The following is a 24,477-nucleotide window of genomic DNA, read 5'->3' on the forward strand; positions in this document are numbered from 1 at the left end:
CGACTCCAAGCCTGGTCGGGGTCCGTAGGCCCTGCCGAATGGTGCTGGCTTCTCTTTGCTCCCCGGTTCGGTACCGGCGGGCCACCGCCCGTCCCCGGTCCTCACGGTTGTGCGTCAATTGGCCTCGCCTGCAGACGGTCACCACCACTTGCCAACCTTGCTCTTGGGTGCCCGGGCCACGTACCCGGACATGGTCAGTCTGCTCTTGCTCCTCCACTACCACTCCTCTCTCCTCCACTTCCACTCTCCCTGACTCAACTCTCTTACTTTCCCGCCTCCAGGACTGTGAACTCCTCGGGGGGGGGGCAACCGCCTGGCTCCGCCCCACCTGGTGTGGACATCAGCCCCTGGAGGGAGGCAATAAGGATTTCTGTGTGTGACTGATGTGCCTAACCGGGGTGTGGGGTGTGTTGTTGCAGTACCTGTGACCTACTGGCTTGTCCAGGGCGCCACATTCCCCCTTGGTTAAACGCAGACCGTCCGCGGGCTGCCCGTCCATCACCGTTTTTATTTTGTAACTGTAGAAAAAGGGGTAAAAACATATAAACATTAAAACAAGCAATTTTTTTTTCAATCTTCCCTTAACGGGAGGCACTTTCTTTAACGTTACTAACGGTAGTCAACTTTATTAACGGTAACGGCTTCCGCTCTCTCCCGCCCAAACAACCTGGCCCTGGTGTTGCTCCTAAGAAGTGGTCAGCACCCCTTGCCCCAGTCCATCACCAAGCTGCCCGAGCGGGTACGGTTTCTTTCAGGGGACCCACGTCCATGGGGGACCCCTGACCCCTGGAGGATAGCCACCGGTCCCTTCCTCCAATCTGCTTCTCCGGAGTATGCCAACAATTATTTACATGCCACAAGTTTGTGGTTGCCCTGCAAGTTCTCGGGCATGTCCGTAAGTAGTTCCTTACGCAAATGGTGCAGACAGTCCCTACGGGGACTAGTTGCCGGCAATGGCCGGTTCAATCACGGTTGCAAATCAGATAACATCTTCGGCTGATTTACTCTTATCATTCAAATTCTTATTTACACACTCAACGGTACTGGTGGTACCTAAATTGTAGTTTCCCTGTACCTAAGCGGGGGTCTACCTAAGTTGGAACGTGTGGACCTTCGGGGCCCGGTGTCGGTGGTGGCAGGCAGTGGGAACAACTGGTTCCTCTTCCCTGCTATCGTGTGGGGCAGGCAGAGGCATAGGGGAGCTGGGCACAGGCACATCCCTGGGCACTGGGTCATTAACGGCCACTTCCATCTCTTTTTCCTCCATGGGGTCTTCTCCCATTGATCGTCCAGTTTATGGGTCCTTCGCTTTCGCTTCAAGACTACATCCCCCGGCTGAAAGGGACCTGCAGGCGCCTTCTTGTTGAAGCACTGCTCCTGCTGCCTCCGACTCTGACACAAGTTCTTTTCCACATAGTCCCGGACCTGTCGGTACTGCGCTCTTCGCTGAGCGTCCCATCCTGCAGTCGAAGGGAGTGCTTCTGGGGCCTCCAAACTCATTTCTAGGTCCACTGGCAGTCGACCGGGCCGAGCTCTTATCAGGTATGCCGGTGTGCACTTCGTGGAGCTGGAAAGGATGTTTTTGTACATATCGACCAGGTCAGGTAGCTTCTCCGGCCACAAATTCCGCTCCTCCAGCAGTAACGTCTTGAGGAGGCCCAGGACCAAGTGGTTCATCTTTTCACACATGCCATTGGTTTGGGCATGGTAAGGCGTGGTCCGAATTTTCTTGCAACCGTACAACTGGCAGAATTCTTGGAATACCTCCTCCGCTTCAAAGGCCGGGCCCCGGTCGGTAAGCACCTTCTCTGGGTATCCGTGCGGCCGACAGAAATAGGCCTGGAATGCTCTAGCGGCGGTACGGCCGGTCAGGTCCTTGACTGGGACAACCACCATGAATCTTGAATAGTGGTCCACAATGGTCAGAGCCTAAGTATACCCTTCGGCTAGGAGCGAGCTTCACATGGTCGAGGGCAACCAGCTCCTGCGGTTGATGCGTAATGATTGGGCGTAGAGGGGCCTTCTGGCTGGCCTCATCCCTTCTTCTCAGTGCGCAGGGACCGCATTCTCGGCACCAGGCCTCCACGGATTCCCGCATCCCACTCCAATAGAACCGCTCCCTCAACAGCATTTCCAGCTTCTTCCACCCGAAGTGCCCGGCCCCGTCATGGCACGCCTGTAAGACAGTGGGCACGTTAGCCTGGGGAATCACCAGCTGGCGAACCTTCTCATGGGTCTTCGGGTTGATCAACTCCCGATACAACTTTCCTTGGTGCAGGTACAGCCGGGTTCGTTCCCGCCACAGGCGTTGGGCCTCAGCAGGGGCGGCAGGGTCTATCCCAGCAGAGCCCTGTTCCACCAGGGTCTTGACCAAGCGGAAAGCAGGTGCCTGGTCCTGAGCTTCTTGCCACCCCTGACTGGGCAGCGGGTCTAAGTTCACCTGTTGCTGATGGACACGCAACTTCTCAACTAGCGGCCGGTGAAACGCAGGCAACTTGATCTCTTCGAGGTCATCATCATCTGGCCCCTCTTCCGACCAGTGGAGCATCCGGGAGAGTGCATCGGCATTAGCATTTGTACGGCCAGCCCGGTATTTGATGGTGAAGTCGTAATTGGCTAGCCTGGCCACCCACCGCTGCTCCATGGCACCCAGCTTAGCTGTATCCAGATGGGTTAATGGGTTATTGTCCATGTAAGCGGTGAACTTGGCTGCTGCTAGGTAATGGCGGAACCGCTCGGTGATAGCCCACACCAGTGCTAAGAGCTCGAGCTTGAAAGAGCTGTAGTTCTCAGGGTTCCTTTCCATAGGTCGGAGTTTTCGGCTAGCATAAGCGATCACCTTCTCCCTTCCGTCTTGGACCTGGGATAACACCGCCCCCAAGCCCACATTGCTGGCATCGGTGTAGAGGATGAATGGGAGGCTGTAGTCTGGGTACGCTAGGATTTCTTCCCCGGTCAAAGCCATCTTCAGCTGGCGGAAGGATTCTTCATGCTTTTCCCCCCACGCCAACGGGGTTCCAGGAGGTCTACCACCCTTGGTCTGTCCCACGAGGAGGTCTTGCATGGGGGCAGCCATTTTCGTGTACCCCTTAATGAAGCAGCGGTAGTAGCCCACCAGACCCAGGAACTGTCTCACCTCCCTCACCGTGGTCGGTCTTGGCCAGTCTTGTATGGCAGCGATCTTCTCTGGATCTGGGGCGATGCCTTCCGCGCCCACCACATGTCCGAGGTACTGCACCCTGTGCTTCAACAGGTGACATTTGGAGGGTTTCAATTTCATCCCATACTTGGCAAGGGACGCGAACACCTCAGCTAGGTGCTCCAGGTGGGCTTCATACGTCTGTGAGTACACAATTACATCGTCCAGGTACAACAAGACGGTCTCAAAATTCAGATGTCCCAGACAGCATTCCATTAGCCATTGGAAGGTTCCAGGGGCATTGCACAGCCCAAACGGCATGCTGTTGAACTCGCAGAGTCCCATGGGAGTAGCAAAGGCGGTCTTCTCACGGTCTTCGGGCACCACGGCCACCTGCCAGTACCCGCTGGTTAGGTCAAGGGTAGAGAAGTAGTTAGCGGTTCTCAGCGCGGCTAGAGATTCTTCAATACGGGGCAGAGGATAGGCATCTTTATGCATTATCTGGTTGATCTTCCGGTAATCCACACACATTCTCATGGTGCCATCCTTTTTCTTGACCAGCACCAGCGAAGCTGCCCAGGGACTGCAGCTATCCCGAATAACCCCCGCCTCTTTCATGTTCTTCAACATGTCTTTGGCGCATTGATAGTGTGTGGGCGGGATAGGTCTATACCTCTCCTTAATGGGGGGTGTTTTCCGGTGGGGATGTAGTGTTGGACCCCTCTAATCCGCCCAAAATCCAGCGGGTTTTTGCTGAAAACTTGCTCATATTCCTGCACTACCCGGTATACTCCATCTCTGTGATGTGTGGGGGTATCGTCAGTGCCTACGTGTAACTCTCGACACCACTCATCTAACCATTCAGGGGACGTGTGGTGACTGGCGGAAGGTGGGGAGGTCGAGGACACGGCCTCTTGGATGGCGTGGGGGTCCAGGGTAAGCAGCTTGGCAAGCGTAGTGTACCGCGGAAGCCTAACATCCTCCTCCCCACAGTTTAACACCCTCACGGGCACTCTCCCCTTTGTTACGGGGGGACCGGCAGATTAGGACCAGGGGTATATATCCCAATCGCCAGTCGGGGCCCACCGTGCTCCAGATGGTAATGGAGCTGCTGGCACCCTGTGGGTTAGGCGGAGACTATAGAGCTGGATGGCTCGGAGATAACTCAAGGAACCGGTCACGTGTGTAGGGACACGTCATTAAGGAATAACGTTTGGAACTCCATTCTATGTCTGAACTGGGTGCAAAAAACCTAAAAAACATCACTATGGGGAGATAAGGTATGCACACCAGTGACTATGGAAGGGGAATACATGGAATAGCAGAAACTGCTGTGTGAATACTGACATGAAAAATTCAATAGCTATTTGTAAGAATGAAATGTGAAAAATGGAACCTGCATTACTGCCATGAATATATGAATAAAGAGAAATTTAGCTACTGAATTGATCAATGCAGAAGAGCCCCAACACTACGCCAAAGTATTTCTCTACGTTGGGGTCCCTAGCTTGTGTGTGTCCTCTCATGCAGTTAAAAAACTTACCGTGTATGGGACGCTGAGACCCAGGCTATATATGCGTATAATGTGGATTGGCAATAGGTGTGTATGGGGAGGGTTCACAAACGAAAAACTACTAACATTAAGGAATAACGTTTGGAACTCCATTCTATGTCTGAACTGGGTGCAAAAAACCTAAAAAACATCACTATGGGGAGATAAGGTATGCACACCAGTGACTATGGAAGGGGAATACATGGAATAGCAGAAACTGCTGTGTGAATACTGACATGAAAAATTCAATAGCTATTTGTAAGAATGAAATGTGAAAAATGGAACCTGCATTACTGCCATGAATATATGAATAAAGAGAAATTTAGCTACTGAATTGATCAATGCAGAAGAGCCCCAACACTACGCCAAAGTATTTCTCTACGTTGGGGTCCCTAGCTTGTGTGTGTCCTCTCATGCAGTTAAAAAACTTACCGTGTATGGGACGCTGAGACCCAGGCTATATATGCGTATAATGTGGATTGGCAATAGGTGTGTATGGGGAGGGTTCACAAACGAAAAACTACTAACATTAAGGAATAACGTTTGGAACTCCATTCTATGTCTGAACTGGGTGCAAAAAACCTAAAAAACATCACTATGGGGAGATAAGGTATGCACACCAGTGACTATGGAAGGGGAATACATGGAATAGCAGAAACTGCTGTGTGAATACTGACATGAAAAATTCAATAGCTATTTGTAAGAATGAAATGTGAAAAATGGAACCTGCATTACTGCCATGAATATATGAATAAAGAGAAATTTAGCTACTGAATTGATCAATGCAGAAGAGCCCCAACACTACGCCAAAGTATTTCTCTACGTTGGGGTCCCTAGCTTGTGTGTGTCCTCTCATGCAGTTAAAAAACTTACCGTGTATGGGACGCTGAGACCCAGGCTATATATGCGTATAATGTGGATTGGCAATAGGTGTGTATGCGGAGGGTTCACAAACGAAAAACTACTAACATTAAGGAATAACGTTTGGAACTCCATTCTATGTCTGAACTGGGTGCAAAAAACCTAAAAAACATCACTATGGGGAGATAAGGTATGCACACCAGTGACTATGGAAGGGGAATACATGGAATAGCAGAAACTATGCTATTCCATGTATTCCCCTTCCATAGTCACTGGTGTGCATACCTTATCTCCCCATAGTGATGTTTTTTAGGTTTTTTGCACCCAGTTCAGACATAGAATGGAGTTCCAAACGTTATTCCTTAATGTTAGTAGTTTTTCGTTTGTGAACCCTCCCCATACACACCTATTGCCAATCCACATTATACGCATATATAGCCTGGGTCTCAGCGTCCCATACACGGTAAGTTTTTTAACTGCATGAGAGGACACACACAAGCTAGGGACCCCAACGTAGAGAAATACTTTGGCGTAGTGTTGGGGCTCTTCTGCATTGATCAATTCAGTAGCTAAATTTCTCTTTATTCATATATTCATGGCAGTAATGCAGGTTCCATTTTTCACATTTCATTCTTACAAATAGCTATTGAATTTTTCATGTCAGTATTCACACAGCAGTTTCTGCTATTCCATGTATTCCCCTTCCATAGTCACTGGTGTGCATACCTTATCTCCCCATAGGGACACGTCAGACTGGACGACAACCCAGGAGCGGACGTTACTCCGACCACGTGTGTAACAACACGTCAGGACAGATGGTAACCAGTTAGCGTTGACCGAGAAGACCGCTGAGACAGCGCCCTGTCGGCCACGTGTGTAAGACATGTCAGACCGAGCGGTCCTCCGATTAGCGTTTCTGGCCACCACTCAACTGGCCACGTGTGTAAAGGACACGTCAGACCAGGTAGTCACACCAGTAGCATTTGACTCGGAAGCCAAGGAGGATAATAGGGTTCACACACCCAATCCAGGAACACCCTGTTAACTTCACAGGGGTTCTGGGGTGCGCTGTCCGTGCGCGTAGAGGGCACAACCGGACAGGTGGCGCAGCAGGTACACTGTCCGTGTGCGTAGAGGGCACTCTCGGACAGGTGACGCAACAGGTATTCTGTCCGTGTGCGTAGGAGGCACAACTGAACAGGTAACGCAGCAGCCGCAGCCCAGTTAACGCCACTGGACTGCTCTAGCACAACAGGAACGGTAGCAAGGAAGCACGGCGCCTGACCCTCATGTGCTGAGCCACGAATCTTGGCGTGACAGGCACCGTTCGCCTAGCCCTACCTACCGCTTCCAACAAGGCTTATGCCACAAAGAACTCTAAATGAAGACTGCACACCTCCATGTTGTCTCCAGCCCCTTTTATAACCTGGGTCCACCCCAAACCCAGGGTGGAACCACCAAGGTCCAATAGCAGAGTGCCATGTCATCAGTGACGTCACGTGCGACCTATCCGGAACCACCACGTCATTGATGACCTCATGGCAGCCACGCCCAAAACACTTCACCAGTCATCGTCTGACGACCAATGGTGAGGTGCCAGATCATAGGGGCGGGCCTCTGCGAGCCAGTCCGGAGTTGCTACGTCATCAGGACACCTGACACCCTCTGCCCTATCAGGGCCTGCCACCTCACGGACATGCTCAGTGAGGTCCTTACCGGACCTAGCCTCTGATGCACTAAGTTCCTGAGCATGCTCAGTAGCCTGAGCAACAGGGTCAGAAAGCAGACTATCAGTGTGAGCATGCTCAGTAGGCACATCCCAGAACTTAGACACAGCACGAAGTCCAAGTACCTGTGCAAAGAGGCTGTTAGGGTTAATTGTGGGAGCATGCTCAGTAGCCTGAACTGAGGACTTAGTCTCAGACATAACACAATCAGGCTGAGCATGCTCACTAGGCAAAACACCGGGCTTAGACTCTGGCTGGGGTAAATCGGCGCACGCATGCGCACTAGTCGCCTCCCCACACTTAGACGTAGTGGAAGGAGCAGCCAACTGGACGACCCGAGGCACGGCCAAGAACGGCAGCCGGCGCCTGGGTGCAACAGGAACCGCAGCAGGCTGCTTGCGGCTATGGCGGCACCGGTTCGTAACACCCTTCTTAACGTCTACCACTCCCCGGGCGGCCATTACAGTGGGCCAGTGTTTGGAGGACATGGGCTCTACCATGGCTGGGTAATCACGTCCCTGGGGACCTACCGCTGCCCTACACCAAATCATCATTTCGCTCCGGGGAGGCACAATTAAAGGGGCCACATCCATCACTCTCACTCCCCCAATCTCTCCTCCCGCAGAGTTTACTTGCTGCCGATACATCAAGGCCCGAATCTCGCGCTGCATAGCCCTCTGTCGGCCTCCTGCTGCGGTGGCGGCTAGCTGTTGTAGTAGGGTCAGCACCTCACTCATGCAATGCTCCATTACATTCGTTCCTAGCACTACCTTCGGGGTCATTCATTATCACGATCATTCCTTGGTGCTGCAGCTCGGTCCGCCCCACAGTCATAGCCACTCGTTTGTACCCCACTTGAGTCAAGGGGAGACCATCAGCGGTGATAAATGTCATGCTGCCATCTGGAGGGGCAAGTTCATCATCCCCCCAATACCGTTACTACTGTGTATATGGCATCGTGGTTACCTGAGATCCAGTGTCCAGGAGCGCCATCAGCGGGACGCCGTCCACGGCTAGAGGAATGATGGGGCGGGCCCCGATGAACCAGTCCCGCCAGTCGGAGGGGCCACTGGGTTCTACTCCTGAGGATTGGCCCTAGGCCCCAGGGGTTGCTTGTTTAACGGACACCGTCGGGAGTAGTGGCCGGGCTTGCTGCACCTGTAACAGATTGGAGGTCCATACCGTGGATCATTAGCCCTCCTCCGCTGCATCCAGGGGACGTCATCTGGGCGGTCGGCGAGCTGTAACCCCCCCGGGGGCCTGGGTCTCGTTGGAGGCTGAACTGCGGCGAGGATTTTGGCGAGGTCTCCATCCATGCGATGGACTTGGGCAGCCAGTTTTCCTCCATCATTCCGCCAGAAGTTGCAGGCGCTGCGGGAGCTGGGATAGAAGGGGCTACCACGATGGGAGACGTCTCAGCTGGCCACGGGGCCGCTCCAGGGACATCGGACACCAGGGGCTGCAAAGCTTTAGTGGCCCGTTCTTTCAACACGGCAAAGTCCACATCTGGGGGCTCTAAGGCCCACAGCCGAAGCTATTTGCAGTCCTCCGGGGATCTCATCCCCTGCACGAACTGCTCTACCAGCATTTTGTTACTGTCAGCATCATTGATGGTATCCACCCGCTTCAGCGTACGGAGAGAAGTTTGCAGACGCTGGGCATAGTCTCTGATACTGTCGGTAGGTCGCTGTCGGCATTGGTAAAACTGCATTCGCAGCTCAGCTCCGGTGCGAGTCTCAAAGGCAATCTGTAGCTTTTCGAAGATAGTGGCCACGGAGGACCGGTTCCCCTTGGCCCAGGTCTCCGTCTCCTGCTCAGCCGCGCCGGTTAGCTGCCCCAGCACCACCGCTGCACGCTGCTTATCAGTCAGGGGATACAGTTCTAGGAGCGGGCTAAGGTTCTTTCAGAAGACCTGCAAGGTGTCAGGTTTCCCGTCGTACTGCGGCAGCCAGGTAGCTCCGGGCACATAGGGCAAGGAGAACGGCCACACCTGAGCAAGGGCTTGGGCCGTGGCCTCTCCCGCTCCTGCGGCCAGAGCACGCCCGGGCGCATTTCCATCTACCGGCACTCCTGCGGCTTCGTCCACCGCTCCTCCAGCGGCTCCGTCGGGCGCAGACATCTTGTTTCCGTCCCCCCTTGGTTTTTCTCCGGCACCTCCTCTTCAGGGGCGGAGCTTTGGCTTTCGCGCCTTCACTGCTCGGGAAGACGCTCGAGCGGGGAACTTTTCGCGCCCAAGATGGCTGCTTCTGCAAATTTTCGTCCGGACACCTCCGGCGGGACACAAGGCGCACTTCTACCAGGCGGTAGAACGGTAAGATCCTGTTCGTGACACCAAGTTGTCGCGGGCGGCGGGGCTGGGGACCGGCGCTGCTGCTGCTGCTGCTCGGTGGCTCAAGCGGTGGGCCACATCCGGGGCCTCGAGCGGCGCTCCTCGCCCGTGAGTGAAAGGGGTGGCTTGGTTTGGGGATTTAGTCCGTGACGCCACCCACGGTTTGTGGTGAGGTTGGGGGCACCACCGCTGCTGTGGACGGGGATTCCGGGAGCGATGACAGGGAGCAGCCGAGATGTTTCTCTCCCCTCCGTGGGTATGGGGTTTTGGTGGTCCCGGGGCCCGGTGATGGTGACTGTAAGGTGGATGGCGGGGTTTGGTGAGGTGCAGGGTCGCGGGGGCGGCAGCGCAGTGCCAGACGGCACGGTGGTACTCACTCAGTCAATGATGTAAACGGAGTCTCTGGTAAAACAAACGGCTGGATGGACCGGTCCCGCAGGCGGCTGCGATGGTCACTCCCGGTAGGTGGGTGGTGACTGTCTCTCCCGGCACCTGTGATGTGTTGTCGGCTCCGATCGCTTCCCACCGGTAACCCACTCCCCAGTGGTGTATTTGCCAGAGGAGCCCCTTTTTGCCCGCAGGCTCTGGCCCTGGGAACTCTAGCTGTGGCAGTAGCTGTATTTCCCTTCACGGTTGAGCGGTTGCCTTCAGTCGGGTCTTTACTGCTGAGGAACCCTGGAGGTTCCCGTCGCTGACAGATTTGACTGGTTTAACAGCGACTGCAAGGCTGGTGGGGGTCCGTAGGCCCTGCAGAATGGTGCTGGCTTCTCTTCGCTATCCGGTTCGGTACCGGCGGGCCACCTCCCGGTTGTGCGTCAATCGGCCTTGCCTGCAGAAGATCACCACCGCCTGCCAACCTTGCTCTTGGGTGCCCGGGCCACGTACCCGGACACGGTCAGTCCGCTCTTGCTCCTCCACTAGCACTCCTCGCTCCTCCAATTCCACTCTCCCTAACTCAACTCTCTTACTTTCCCGCTTCCAGGACTGTAAACTCCTCAGAGGGGTGGGGCCAACCGCCTGGCCCCGCCCCACCTGGTGTGGACATCAGCCCCTGGAGGGAGGCAACAAGGATTTCTGTGTGTGACTGATGTGCCTAACCGGGGTGTGGGGTGTGTTGTTGCAGTACCTGTGACATCCTGGCTTGTCCAGGGCGCCACAGGGGCCTTAGGCCTCTTTCACATGTCAGTGATTCTGGTACGTTTGTGCTTTTTTTTATACGTACCAGAATCACTGACATACGCAGATCCATTATAATCAATGGGTCTGCTCACACATCAGTGATTTTTCACTGAACTTGTCTCAGTGCAGCATGCACCCGTGGCCGTGATCAGTTTTTTCCTGGCATCACTGATTACCCACGGACCACACTATGGTGTGATCCGTGTGTGATCAGTGAAACAAGTACCAGAAAATCACTGACATATTAAATATTAAACATTTTCAACTTACCTTGCCTGCGATTCGCTCTGCAGGCTCTGCTTTCGGCAGCTCCTGCCTGCCTCATGAATATTCATGAGAGCAGGAACTGCCAACCAGGAAGTAGGTGCTGAGAGCGGACGCTGCAGAGCAGGAGACTTCAGCACCGTGGACAGCAGTAATGAAGGCAGGTGAGTAATGTCCATGTGCAATCACGGATCACGGATTGTACATGGACAACCCACGTGTGCCGTGAATCACGGAACACGGAAGGACATGTGCGTGTTTTACACGTCAGTGAAGAACGTCAGTGTTTTTCACTGACATGTGAAACGGGCCTTAAACACTTATTACCAGAGCATACTTTTAGTGTCCCTAATCTATCACTAACGACTCATCTAAATTATTATTTTTATTTGTTTCATATTTTTACACAAAAAGAACAACAACCAGATGCTAATCAGTGAACTTCGTCACAGATTAGTGGCTCGTCGGCTGCAGGATGCACGCACAGATGTGTTACAAAAGGGGGGGGAAATGGACAGAAAAAAAAGGTCCTGTCCAAAAGTGAGCACAGACCCAGATCAGTAATGTGCATCACTGATCAGTGGTTCAGCGGCTGTAGGATGCACGCACCAATGTGATAAAAAAAAAGGAGGGAGAAAATGGACAGGAAAAAAAGTCCTGGCTAAAATTGAGCAGGATGCCAAGCAGTAATGTGCCGATCAATAAAGCAGAAGAGAGGGTTACAATGCAGCGCTGCCGGACAAACTCAGGAGAGTTATCAGTATGATCAGAATTATTCATAGTTCTACGCGTTTTGGAGCCAACATGTTCCTTCTTCAGGATCCAACATTGTTGTTGTTCATCCTGAAGAATGAGCATGTCGGCTTCGAAACGCGTGGAACTACGAACAATGCTGATCATACTGATACCTCTCCTGAGTTTATCCGGCAGCGCTGCATTGTAACCCTGATCTTCTGCTTTCTTGATCAACATTTTACCTTGTGGGTCCGTAGCAGCCGGATTTACGCTAATAAGTGCACTATAGTAGTTGTGACATGCACAACTTAGGTAGGCTTCACATCAGCGGTATTCTGCCGCAATGCCGGATCCGGCATAATTGCGATTCACTTCAATGCATTTCCTATGGACTCGTGGCAAGTTTCGGTCACATTCGGTTGTGTATGATGTACGCAAACACATGTGACCGGAACTTGCCGCGAGTCCATAGGAAATGCATTGAAGTGAAACGCATTTGTGCCAGATCCGGCATTGCAGCAGAATACCGCTGATGTGAAGCCCACTTTAGGTGAGTTATTCCCTGCACCCTTTTATACTGGTTCCACCAGGATAAGATGCCAGGTTTACACCTTTTGTTTTTTCAGTCTCATCGCAGTACTGTACAGCATTTCTGTATGCAAGGTGTCGATTTGTATTGAATTGATGATGATCTACAATTTTTTAATTCACTTTTTTTCTCTATCTCGTTCCATTTTTGAGATAAAAATGCTACCTCCGTTGTTTTCCACCAGGTGGCGCTATAGGTGGTTTCATTGCGTAGCTCATGGTTACTGTACTATACCTAGACACCACTTCTATGCCTATAGCTGCCGCCAGTCTCAAGTTAATGGCAGTGGACAGGATATGGCTGGACACACTGTATACATATCCTATTGGCTGTATATTAGTATCTTTTGCACCCAGCTCTAAGGGGTACTTTACACGCTGCAACATCGCTAGCAAATGCTAGCGATACTGAGCACGATAGCACCCGCCCCCGTCGCACATGCGATATCTTGTGATTGCTGACGTACTGAACATTATCGCTACGGCAGCTTCACACGCACTTACATGGTCGGCGATGGCGCGGCGACCGCCGAACAATCCCTCTTTCAAGGGGGAGGTGCGTTCGGCGTCACAGCGACGTCACCGCGACGTCACTAAGCGGCCGGTTAATAGAAGCGGAGGGGCGGAGATGAGCGGGACATAACATCCCGCCCACCTTCTTCCTTCCGCATAGCTGGCGGGAGCTGCGGGACGCAGGTAAGAAGATGTTTTTCATTCCTGCGGTGTCACACACAGCGATGTGTGGTGCTGCAGGAACGACAAATAGCATCATATCTGCAGCAGGAGCGATATTATGGAAATGAACGACGCTACACAGATCAGCGATATTGTACGCTTCTGTGCTTGTTCATTGTCGCTCCTAGGATTTACACATTGCGGTGTCGCTACCGGCACCGGATGTGCGTCACAACAACCGTGACCCCGACGATATTTCGGTAGCAATGTCGCAAGGTGTAAAGCCCCCCTAAGAGTCTGGGTGAGATGTACACGTCTTAAGCCTGCTTTACACGTTGCAATTTCGTAACCGCCCCCATCGTATGTGCGGCACGTTCAATTTGTTGAACGTGCCGCACAAACGATTAACCCCCGTCACACATACTTACCCGTCCATACGACCTCGATGTGGGCGGCGAACGTCCACTTCCTGGAGTGGGAGGGACGTTCGGCGTCACAACGACGTCACGCGGCAGCCGGCCAATAGATGTGGAGGGGCGGAGCTGAGCGGGACGTAAACATCCTGCCCACCTCCTTCCTTCCGCATTACCGGCCGGGAGCCGCAGGACACAGGTAAGATCTGTTCATCATTCCCGGGGTGTCACACACTGCGATGTGTGCTACCCTGGGTATGATGAACAATCTGACGTTCAATCCATAAGGAAGTACCACGGGTGCAGGAACTATCTACTGTGGTCAGGGGAACCAGGGGCCAGCAGAAGGTTTGGTCCGGAGTCACCAACTTCCCCTTCTGATAATCACTGGGTTTCCCTTTCCTGTCAATGTACTTGTGGTACTTCCTAGAGTGACAGTGGCTCAGTGGTTAGCACCTCAGTCCTGGGGTCATGAGTTCAAATCCCACCAAGGACAACATCTGCAAGTAGTTTGTATATTCTCAAAGTGAGGAGGTACTCCGGCACAAAACGTCCATGCAGACAAAAATTGTTAAAGATTAAAAAAACATCTTTAATTCCTAATAGATAAAATACATGGTGAGGATAAAATTTCCTATGATTGACGCGTTTCAGATGCTGGGTCTTTAGTCATAATCAAGAGTTTGTATATTCTCCCTGTGTTTGCCTGGGTTTCCTCCAGGTTCTCCAGTTTTCTCCTGCACTCCAAAGATATACTGATCGGGAATTTAGATTATGAGCTGCAATGGGGACAGTGTTGCAGCTGAATGTAAAGTGCTGTGGAATTAATGGTGCTGTAAAAATGAATTATGGTCGCAGAGATCGCGACCGGGTCCAGCAGGGTTAGGGGCCCGGCGTCTGCCCATCACAGAAGCAGCTGGCTCCACTTTTTGGATGCCATTAAGTTTCCTCAGTGTTTACTATTATTATGGCTTAGTAAAAATGAGCTTGAGGGTGCAATGCAGAGGTTCTGGAAATTGCTTGGCACCAGTGGGACACTAATGGAGTCCAACAGCCACTTTTAGGATGCCACTAAGTTTCCTCAGTGTTTGTTATTATAGTGGCTTACTAAAAATGAGCTTGAGGGTGCAATGCAGAGGTCCTGGAAATTGCTTGGCATCAGTGGGACACTAATGGAGTCCAACAGCCCCTTTTTGGATGCCACTAACTGGCTTTGCAAAAATGTGCAGGAGGGGAGAATGCAGAGGTGGTGGGACTTGCTTGCCACAAGTGGCACAATAATAGAGGACAGCAGCCACTCTTAGATGGCACTAACTGGCAGCACTCTGCAATTAAAATGGTTTTGCAAAAAAGGGCAGGAGGGTACAGTGACCGGGTTGTGGGTCAGTGTAGAGGAAAGGAGGCCTCCCTTTCTATCCCTCCTAATGGTGAAATGCAGCAAGGAATTCCCTGAGCTTAGCTACACAGACGCTGTTCTCTGAAGCTGTATGCAGCGTTTCCATGGACCTGACTGTCACCTATGGCTCTGAGCCAGCTGTAATTAGCCCTGAAAAGGGCTGAAATAAACTTCTGTCCCTAATCTGTAGAACGCTGTGTGTATAGCGTACACAGCAGGATCGGCGACAGGAGCTGTGTGAGCGGTGACTGACACCCAGACGCAGAAGGCAGATAATGGCGTGCTGGAGGAAAATGTCCGTTTTTATAATGCAAGGACATGTGACATGGACAGCCTATGACACATGCCCTTGCTTCTCTGGCAAAAAGTACACTTAGCTGTGTGTGTGTCTGGGATTGGCTAACATGCTGGGCCGCCCCACTACACGCGCGCTTAGGGAAGGAAAAAAAAAAATGGCGATCGCCATTATCCCAGCAGCAGTGATCTGAACGCACTGTCCCTGCACGCTATACTCTGAAATTTGATAATAGTGTGAGTCACAGACTGACTCACACTATTACAGTGAAAAGCCAGCTAGTAATTAGCTAGGCTTTTTGCTGATAGAACCGTTCTCGAACGTAACTCGAGCTAACGAACTTTTAGCAAAAAGCTCGAGTTCTAGTTCGTTCTAGAACACACCCCAAAATCACTCGAACCGCGAACTGGAGAACCACGAACCGCACTCACTCATCATTATCCTGTCCCCCGAGTGTCAGCATCATTATCCCGTACCCCGAGTGTCAGCATCATTATCCCGTACCCCGAGTGTCAGCAACATTATCCCGTACCCCGAGTGTCAGCAACATTATCCCGTACCCCGAGTGTCAGCATCATTATCCCGTACCCCGAGTGTCAGCAACATTATCCCATACCCCGAGTGTCAGCATCATTATCCTGTACCCCGAGTGTCGGTGTCATTATCCTCTAGCCCAAGTGTCAGCGTCATTATCCCGTACCCCAGTGTCATTGTCATTATCCTGTACTCTGAGTGTCAGCATCATTATCCCGTACCCCAAGTGTCAGCGTCATTATCCCGTACCCCGAGTGTCAGCATCATTTTCCCGTAACACGTGTGTCAGTGTCATTATCCCATAAACGGAGTGCCATTATCATTATCCCATACCCCATGTGCCTGTGTTATTATCCCGTACACCGAGTGTCAGCATCACTATCCTATACCCTGAGTGTCAGCGTCATTATCCCGTACCCCGAGCCTCAGCGTCATTATCCCATACCCTGAGTATCGGCGTCATTATCCCATACCCCGAGTGTTTGCGTCATTATCCCGTACCATGAGTGTCGGCATCACTATCCTATACCCCGAGTATCGGCATCATTATCCCGTACCCCGAGTGTCAGCTTCATTTTCCTGTACCCCGAGTGTCAGTGTCATTATCCCATAAACTGAGTGTCAGCGTCATTATCCCATACCCCATGTGCCAGCATTATTATCCCATACACAGAGTGTTGGCATCACTATCCTATACCCTGAGTGTCAGCTTCATTATCCCTTACCCCGAGTGTCAGCATCATTATCCCGTACTCCGAGTGTCAGCGTCATTATCTCTTACCCCGAGTGTCAGCGTCATTATCTCTTACTCCGAGTGTCAGCGTCATTATCCCGTACCCCGAGTGTCAGCATCATTATCCCGTAGCCCGAGTGTCATTATCAGTAGCCTGTACCCCAGTATCAGGGTCATTATCCTGTACCCTAGTGTCAGTGTCATTATCCTGTACTCCGAGTGTCAGCATCATTATCCCGTACCCCGAGTGTCAGCATCATTATCCCGTACCCTGAGTGTCAGCATCATTATCCCTTACCCCGAGTGTCAGCATCATTATCCCGTACCCCAAGTGTCAGCATCATTATCCCGTACGCCGAGTGTCAGCGTCATTATCTCTTACCCCGAGTGTCAGCATCATTATCCCGTACCCCGAGTGTCAGCATCATTATCCCATACCCCGAGTGTCGGTGTCATTATCCTGTACCCCGAGGGTCAGCATCATTATCCCGTACCCCGAATGTCAGCATCATTATCCCGTACCCCGAGTGTCGGTGTCATTATCCTGTACCCCAAGTGTCAGAGTCATTATCCCGTACCCCAGTGTCATTGTCATTATCCTGTACTCCGAGTGTCAGCATCATTATTCCGTACCCCAAGTGTCAGCGTCATTATCCTGTACCCCGAGTGTCAGCATAATTTTCCCATACCCCGAGAGTCGGTGTCATTATCATGTACGCCAAGTGTCAGCATCATTATCCTGTAACCCGAGTGCCAGCATCATTATCCCATACCCCATGTGCCTACGTTATTATCCCGTACACAAAGTATTGGCATCACTATCTTATACCCTGAGTGTCAGCGTCATTATCCCGTACCCCGTGTCTCAGCTTCATTATCCCATACCCCGAGCCTCAGCGTCATTATCCCATACCCCGAGCCTCAGCGTCATTATCCTGTACCCCGAGCCTCAGCGTCATTATCCCGTACCCTGGGTATCGGCGTCATTATCCCGTACCCCGAGTGTAAGCAACATTATCCCATATCCCGAGTGTTGGCGTCATTATCCCGTACCATGAGTGACGGCATCACTATCCTATACCCCGAGTATCGGCATCATTTTCCCGTACCGCGAGTGTCGACATCATTATCCTGTACTATGAGTGTCGGCATCATTATCCCCTACCCCAAGTGTTGGCATCAGTATCCCATACGCCAAGTTCCGGTGTCATTTTCCCGTAGACTGAGCATCGGCATTATTATTCTGTACCCAGAGTGTCGGCATCATTATCCTGCTCCCCGAGTGTCCGTGTCCAGAGGGGTGGGGACAGGTCTAAACTTTGTACTAGGGCCCATCAAACTCTAGTTACACCACAGCTTATGATAGCCACCATGTAATCATTAAAGATCTTGCTATCACAATAGACTCCCAATAAATAAGAGCGTACAGACTACATTGCAGTAATTGAGTACGAAGACTGCGTGGTGTGAGACGTTTCATAGACTGCTGCCAAAGTAACCTGATGTACTCTCAAGGAAGACTTGTGTTCCAAGCTTATTTTAGATCCGTTTTGATCTGTGATATATTTAGACTGTGAAGTATTAAGGATCATCTAATTCCAGGAGTCAACACCACCTGCGATTGTGCAATGGCGGCCACCACTAATGGACCTAACCTGAGTATTTACGACCCGAAAGTATCTAAGTGAATTGGAAAGAGTTAGAACAACAATACCTATGCCCAGAAGTTGTCACGCAACATATATATTGTCATCACAGTGCATTGATGAGCAGACTAAGTAGAATATTCCTTAGAGATCCTTATATTTTATCACTCAACAAGTATTACCATTATTGAATAATAAATAAATGAAAAATCCAATTATATTGATAAGTTTAATTTTTTATTTAGCTAATACATTTACAATATTTCATCCTTTTTTTACATTTACAATATTTCATCCTTTTTTTACATTTACAATATTTCATCCTTTTTTGGGGATAGTGCACACCAATATGTAATTTGGCTCTAATTAAGCGAATATCCTAATATGATTTTTTTTTTATAAGGGGGAAAGGCTTGAGGATGTAGTGAATCTATATTGTTTGCTTGCTACTTTCTTAGAAATTTTGTGACAAAGCACAGTGCTGTCTTAAGTAGTCAATTTTTCCTTCTTTTGCAGGGGAACCAGATGGTGTATATGCTGTTCTCAGCATTAGACTTCCCTTTCTAGGAAATCGTATTTGTAGTAAAAGATACTTGAAACTTCTGATTAGAATTTAGTTATGTGATTTAATTTGGCATCTCAAATCTCTAATTTCCCTTACTAAGGGCACCGAAAGGTTGTAAACATGTTTACTGTATATAACAGGAACAACATGGATAGTCAGTGATAGTAATAGCGAAACATATCTAATAGAATTGTTTATATTATTAGATTATATTATATTCAAAAAGTCTCAACATCGTAAAACTATTGCAATATTTTAATTTATTTATTGTTATTTAAGAAAAAAATAATTCTATGACTGCAGTTACGGTAATCTAAATGCAATATTTAAAGTTGACCTATGGTAAACTAAAAAATAGGTATTATTATTTTTAATTGTTAGAAAAAGATTTTGCTTGATAAATATAAGCTTGAAATTGATGGGTTGCTGTTCATCAATAAAGGACCTTGCCACACGTGATAAAAGCGCGATTCTACCCTTTTGGGGATGTCTGATATTGTCACTCAATGTTAGAGGAAACTTAAAGAGAACCTGTCAGGTCCAATATGCACCAAGAGCCACGAGCAGTTCTGGGTGTATATTCCTAATTTCTGCCTACCTGTATCTAGTAGCATAGATAAATAGATCTTTAGAAAAAAGTATTTCTAAAGATCCCATATGATATGCTAATGAGCACAGGGACTAGTCGCAACGGCATTAGTTCCCTTGGCTAGTCGGCCCCCTTAGCATTTCAGTCTTCATGTAACCATCCTAATTTGTCTAGAAGGCAAAATTAATCTCTTCATGACACATAATGTACTGGGTACATCATGGATCGTGTCCCTGTAATGCCACTAATTTGAACAGCTGACATGTGTGCCTCCCAGGCACAGGTTGATCCGCGATCCACCCACACCTGTTAACCCCTTACATCTCACTGTCAAAATCTGACCGTGCCATATAACAGCGTGCTGCGGTAAGCATTCACATACCCAGTGCCATCAGAAGTCACTTGATGTGATCATGTGGAGACAATGGTAGCACAGGGTCATGTAATGAATTCTGTAGCTATCATAAGTCACTTCGTCTTACACCTAGTAAAGCGCCGTGTGTGAGAGGAGAGAAGCTTTTCTGCAGATCAGAGCAATGCTGCTCTGATCTACAAAAAATGGACAAGTGAAGATACTGCTGATCCTTACAGTCCCCTAAGGGGACTAGTAAAATTAAAAACGTTTTGAAAAATAAAAAACCTAAAAGTTCAAATCACCCACCATTAACCCCATTGAAAATTAAAGGGTTAAAAAAATAAAAAATATACACACATTTGGTATCACCACATTCAGAAATGCTCGATCTATGAAAATATCAAATCAATTAATCTGATTGGTAAACGGCATAGTGGCAAATAAAATCCAAACGCTAAAATTATGATTTTTGGTCACTGCAAACTTTGCACAAAAAGCAATAACAGGTGATCAAAACGTAGCATCTGCGCAAAAATGGTACCGTTAAAAATGTCAGTTCAAGACACAAAAAAGCCGTCACTGAGCGTCAAATCACAAAAAATGAGAATGCTACGCGTTTCAGAAAATGGCACAAAAAGTGGACCACTTTTTTGCACAAACATGTGTATTTTTTTAACCCCTTAGATAGAAGTAAACCTATACATGTTTGGTGTCTACAAACTCGTACTGACCTGAGGCATCACAGCAACACATCAATTTTACCGTATAGTGAACACTGTGAATAAAATATCCCCAAAACTATTATGCAATCGCACTTTTTTGCAATTTTTCCACACTTGGAATTTTTTGCCATTTTTGCAGTACACTATATGGTAAAACTCATGATTTCATTTACAATGCATCTCACAGAAAACAAGCCCTCATATGGCAAGATTGACAAAAAAAAAAAGTTACAACTCTCGGAAGAAGGGGAACAAAAAAATATATAAAAAAACCCCAGAAAATTGGCTGGGGGTGAAGGGGTTAATAGGTGGGATCCAGTGCTGTCTAAAATATTTCAGGCAGGGAATTTTTTTTTTATTATTTGGAAAGGAGAGAGGTACCAAAGCAGGAGATTTTTTGCCTATTTTCCAAAGTCATTCTTTAACCTCTTCACCCCCATGCGATTTTCCATTTTTCATTTTCATTTTTTTCTCCCCTTCTTCCAAGAGCCATAACTTTTTTTATTCTACGTTAATATTGCCATATGAGGGTATATTTTTTTTTTTGCAGGATGAGTTTTACTTTTGAATGAAACCATTAGTTTTACCATATAGTATACTGAAAAATGGGAAAAAAATCCATATGTGGAAAAATGGTGAAAAAAGTAAAATTCTACAATGGTTTTCACGCTTCTTTTATTCACCATGTTCACTACATGGAGCCATAGTGGAGTGATTTGAACATTTTGGTTTTCTTTATTTTTAAAGCTGAATTTTTTTTTACTTTTATTATTTATTTTACTAGTTTCCTAGGGACTTTAGCACTGCACAGTCTCATCGCCTATGCATTTCTGCAAATCAAAGTAGCATCGCTCTGATCAGCAGAAATACTCATCTCCTGTGAGTGTCGGAGCTCTGATGGCTCTCACAGAAAGTGAGTCATCAGCTGACCCCGTGCTACCATGGCAAAAACATTGGCGCCCTGTGATTGCGTCACCGGGCCGCCAATGGCAGCAAGGAACAGCGCGATCATTGTCACTGTCCTTAAATCGCGCTGTCAGTGTTAACAGGCGCGAGTGAATGTCCAATCCACCTGACCAGAACAGCAGACATGTGCGGGGAACACTTCGGACTTGCCGCCAGAGCCTGCGGTAACCAGAGGAAGTTACCAGTACATTTTTGGTCATTAAGGGGTTAAAGGAACAAGCACATGAACAAAATATATTCCACAATTGGTTGTGTTAAAAAATGATCCTGTGCTGACATACATTTCTAAATAGGCCCATACTTTTATCCCAAGTGTGTCATGGCCTGATGTGGTCTTGGGAGGGATTTGGGATCAGAAGGTCACACCAACTTTTTGATCACATATTCACTTTAGTGCCCACTTGTCATTTACCCTGAGTTGGAGCGTATTCAATTCCATCTGATACTGAAGGGTTTAAAGTTTATTTCTATCCTGGAGTGATCTAACAGGTAGTTGTAACCTCAGCTGCAGCCACTCCCTTCTGCTCTAAATCTTTTCTTCTCACTCTTCCATATGCCAGCTTTACGTCATATCGATGCTGTCCATTTTGAATGAGCGAGCCTCTGGAGAAGCTGAGGTGTTGCTTATGTTGCAGCTGAGAAGTTTTTGCTGGAAAAGCTGTGGAATGTAAGGCTATGTGCACACGCTGCATCTTTGTGGTGATCACAAAAATGCATGTTTTTGGTCCCAGAAACACGCACCTTTGCATGCATTTTTTGCTACATATTACTGCATTTTTTTACAGTGTTTTTCCCAGTGCATTTTTTAAGTCTTATCTATTGACTGGAAGGGCTCAAAAACGCTGTCAAAAATGCAGAAAGAATTGACATCCTGCATCTTGTGGTCACCAAAAAAAAAGCTGCAACATGTGCAGAGCAAAAATAAAATCTCATAGACCTTACTGGGGAAGGAAATGCATGCAGATCTGGAACCAAAACTGCACCCAAAAAACGCGCAAAAACGCAGCAAGGCTTTATTTGTTGTGTCTTTCCACAGCTGTTTGTCTTACCTTCCTTGTGTTGTCTTATTGCAGTGGTGAGACTAGTATCTTGCTGACCTTCACTAGTCAGTATGAGTTCAGGGCCAGTGAGGGCTTAGACACATGAGGGCACACAGGGGGACAGAGCTGTGTACTGATGTTAGGGAGTGCAGGGATCAGCCTCAAGCGAGTGTTAGTAGGAGACCCCACTCCCCTCTCCCCATCTCCAGGGCCTTCCATTTTATTGCTTCCATGGTGTTCCCTCTGTGTTGCGCCACACACCGGGAGTCTTCTCATATCTGACATGACACCTGAAGTCACATTGTGACAGCTATGTACTGTGTAATAGCTGACTGTGCATAAACATGGACTGAACATATAACATCTCCAAGGCAGGCAGATGGGAGCATAAGTCAATTATGATAAGTGAGTATACAGATGAAGCAGCAGGGGATTACAGTTGCACCTTTCCATAGTAACATTTCCCTGCCTATTTTATCACTGAAGAGTGTTTTACTATGTGTTTAGCCTTCTGAACTCATCATCATAAATTGTTGTAGTGAGGTAGGATCTCCAACAGCCATTGAGTTGATATGTTACACTCTTGATTTAGGATATTGACGGGGGAAGGTAGAAACATTCACTCCTTTGTTACAAAAGAAATCATCAGTTGTGAGCCTCTGCTGTTTTGTCTGTATTCTCACTTATCATAAGTGACTTATCACTTACGCTTCCCACCCTGGCCAGGAGCTGTGGTATGTGCCAATCATAAATTGGAGCAGCTCTGCATAGTCAGACACAGATATTGCACAGGTCATAGCAGAGGCACATTTACAAGATTATCTCAGCACCTAAACATTAATTAACACATTCAATTGTGGAAATTATTATTATTGTCATGCGATGTTTAGTTCCAAACGCATTAGGTGTCATGACGGTGTCGGGCTCTGTTCACACTGCAAAGTCTGGCAGGCAACCTGTTGTCTCCTAGTTATTCAGCCAGAGCTGGGCATCGGCTGTTTCATGTGCACTGTTTTTCAGCCCTGCTGTAGTTAATTCCTGCTGACCAGGGGAACTCTGCTAGGAGCACAGGTTGCTAATTACCAATCACAGCCGTCTCCTTCCTATATAAGGTACTTGTCACGTCCTCACTAGAGTCCGCTCCTCCGACTTCTGCTTCAGTCACCAGTCACCGCCGTATGTCCATAATAGACAGTGCTGGTGATAGGAGAGAAGTCAGTGCCAGTGGCTCTGGTGGGCGCAGGCTCCGCTCATCCACTAAGCTTGGTTTCCATGGCACCTGCAGTACCACTGGTTGAGTGTTGGTGGTGTTGTGTCTTCCAACTGATGTTACCACCATTAAGCTACAGCCAATAAGAAGGCACCACACCCTTTTATATTTTTATATATATATATATATATATATATATATATATATTTTTTTTTTTTTTACACATATATATATATATATATATATATATATATATATATATATATATTGTATTCCTGATAGACTCTGGCTGTCCCTATTCTGATTATTGATTCCTGCTTTGACCCTGGCCTGCACTCTGACTGCTCTGCTGCCTGCCATATTTGTACCTCGCTGCTCGATCTGGATTTGACCTCTGCTTCGTTTTGTGATTATGTCCTTGCCTGCCTGATTCTGTCCCTGATTTGCATTTCCTGGTTTACTACTCTCATTGGACTGCAGCCTACCACAGGCAGTGATCTCCGGGGCCCTGTGTAATTCCAAATGTCTGTATAGAGATTAAAGGGCTTCAGGGTTCTCGGGGTCCTGATTTGTGAGTAGCTTTCATCTAGCCTGTCCATTACAGCCAGTCTGAGTCTGTGGTTCCAGGCAGGCGTTACAGTATCCTGATACTCACTGCCGACAATAGCTCCAGATTGTGCAGCAATTCCGATCTTATTGTATTGATACAATCTGTTGGTGAAATGTGGAGTGCTTATTGTGTAGTGTAGACGTTTCCTGGTTGTTTGTGTACTTCCTCCCTTTTATGTAATTTTTCCCTGTGCACATATTGTCTCTCCTTTGTGTTTGATTGCTGTTTGTATGAGTTTTGGCTTTTCCTCTGTCCATGTTTAGTTGTGGGGATTGTGACTATGGTCCAGGCTCACTCCTTGGGTGAAGGAGAGGGAGGAGAGTTAGATCATGACTGGAACAGGAGTTAGGGTCA

The sequence above is a fragment of the Anomaloglossus baeobatrachus genome, chromosome 9, assembly GCF_048569485.1.
Source record: "Anomaloglossus baeobatrachus isolate aAnoBae1 chromosome 9, aAnoBae1.hap1, whole genome shotgun sequence".
NCBI lineage: Eukaryota > Metazoa > Chordata > Amphibia > Anura > Aromobatidae > Anomaloglossus > Anomaloglossus baeobatrachus.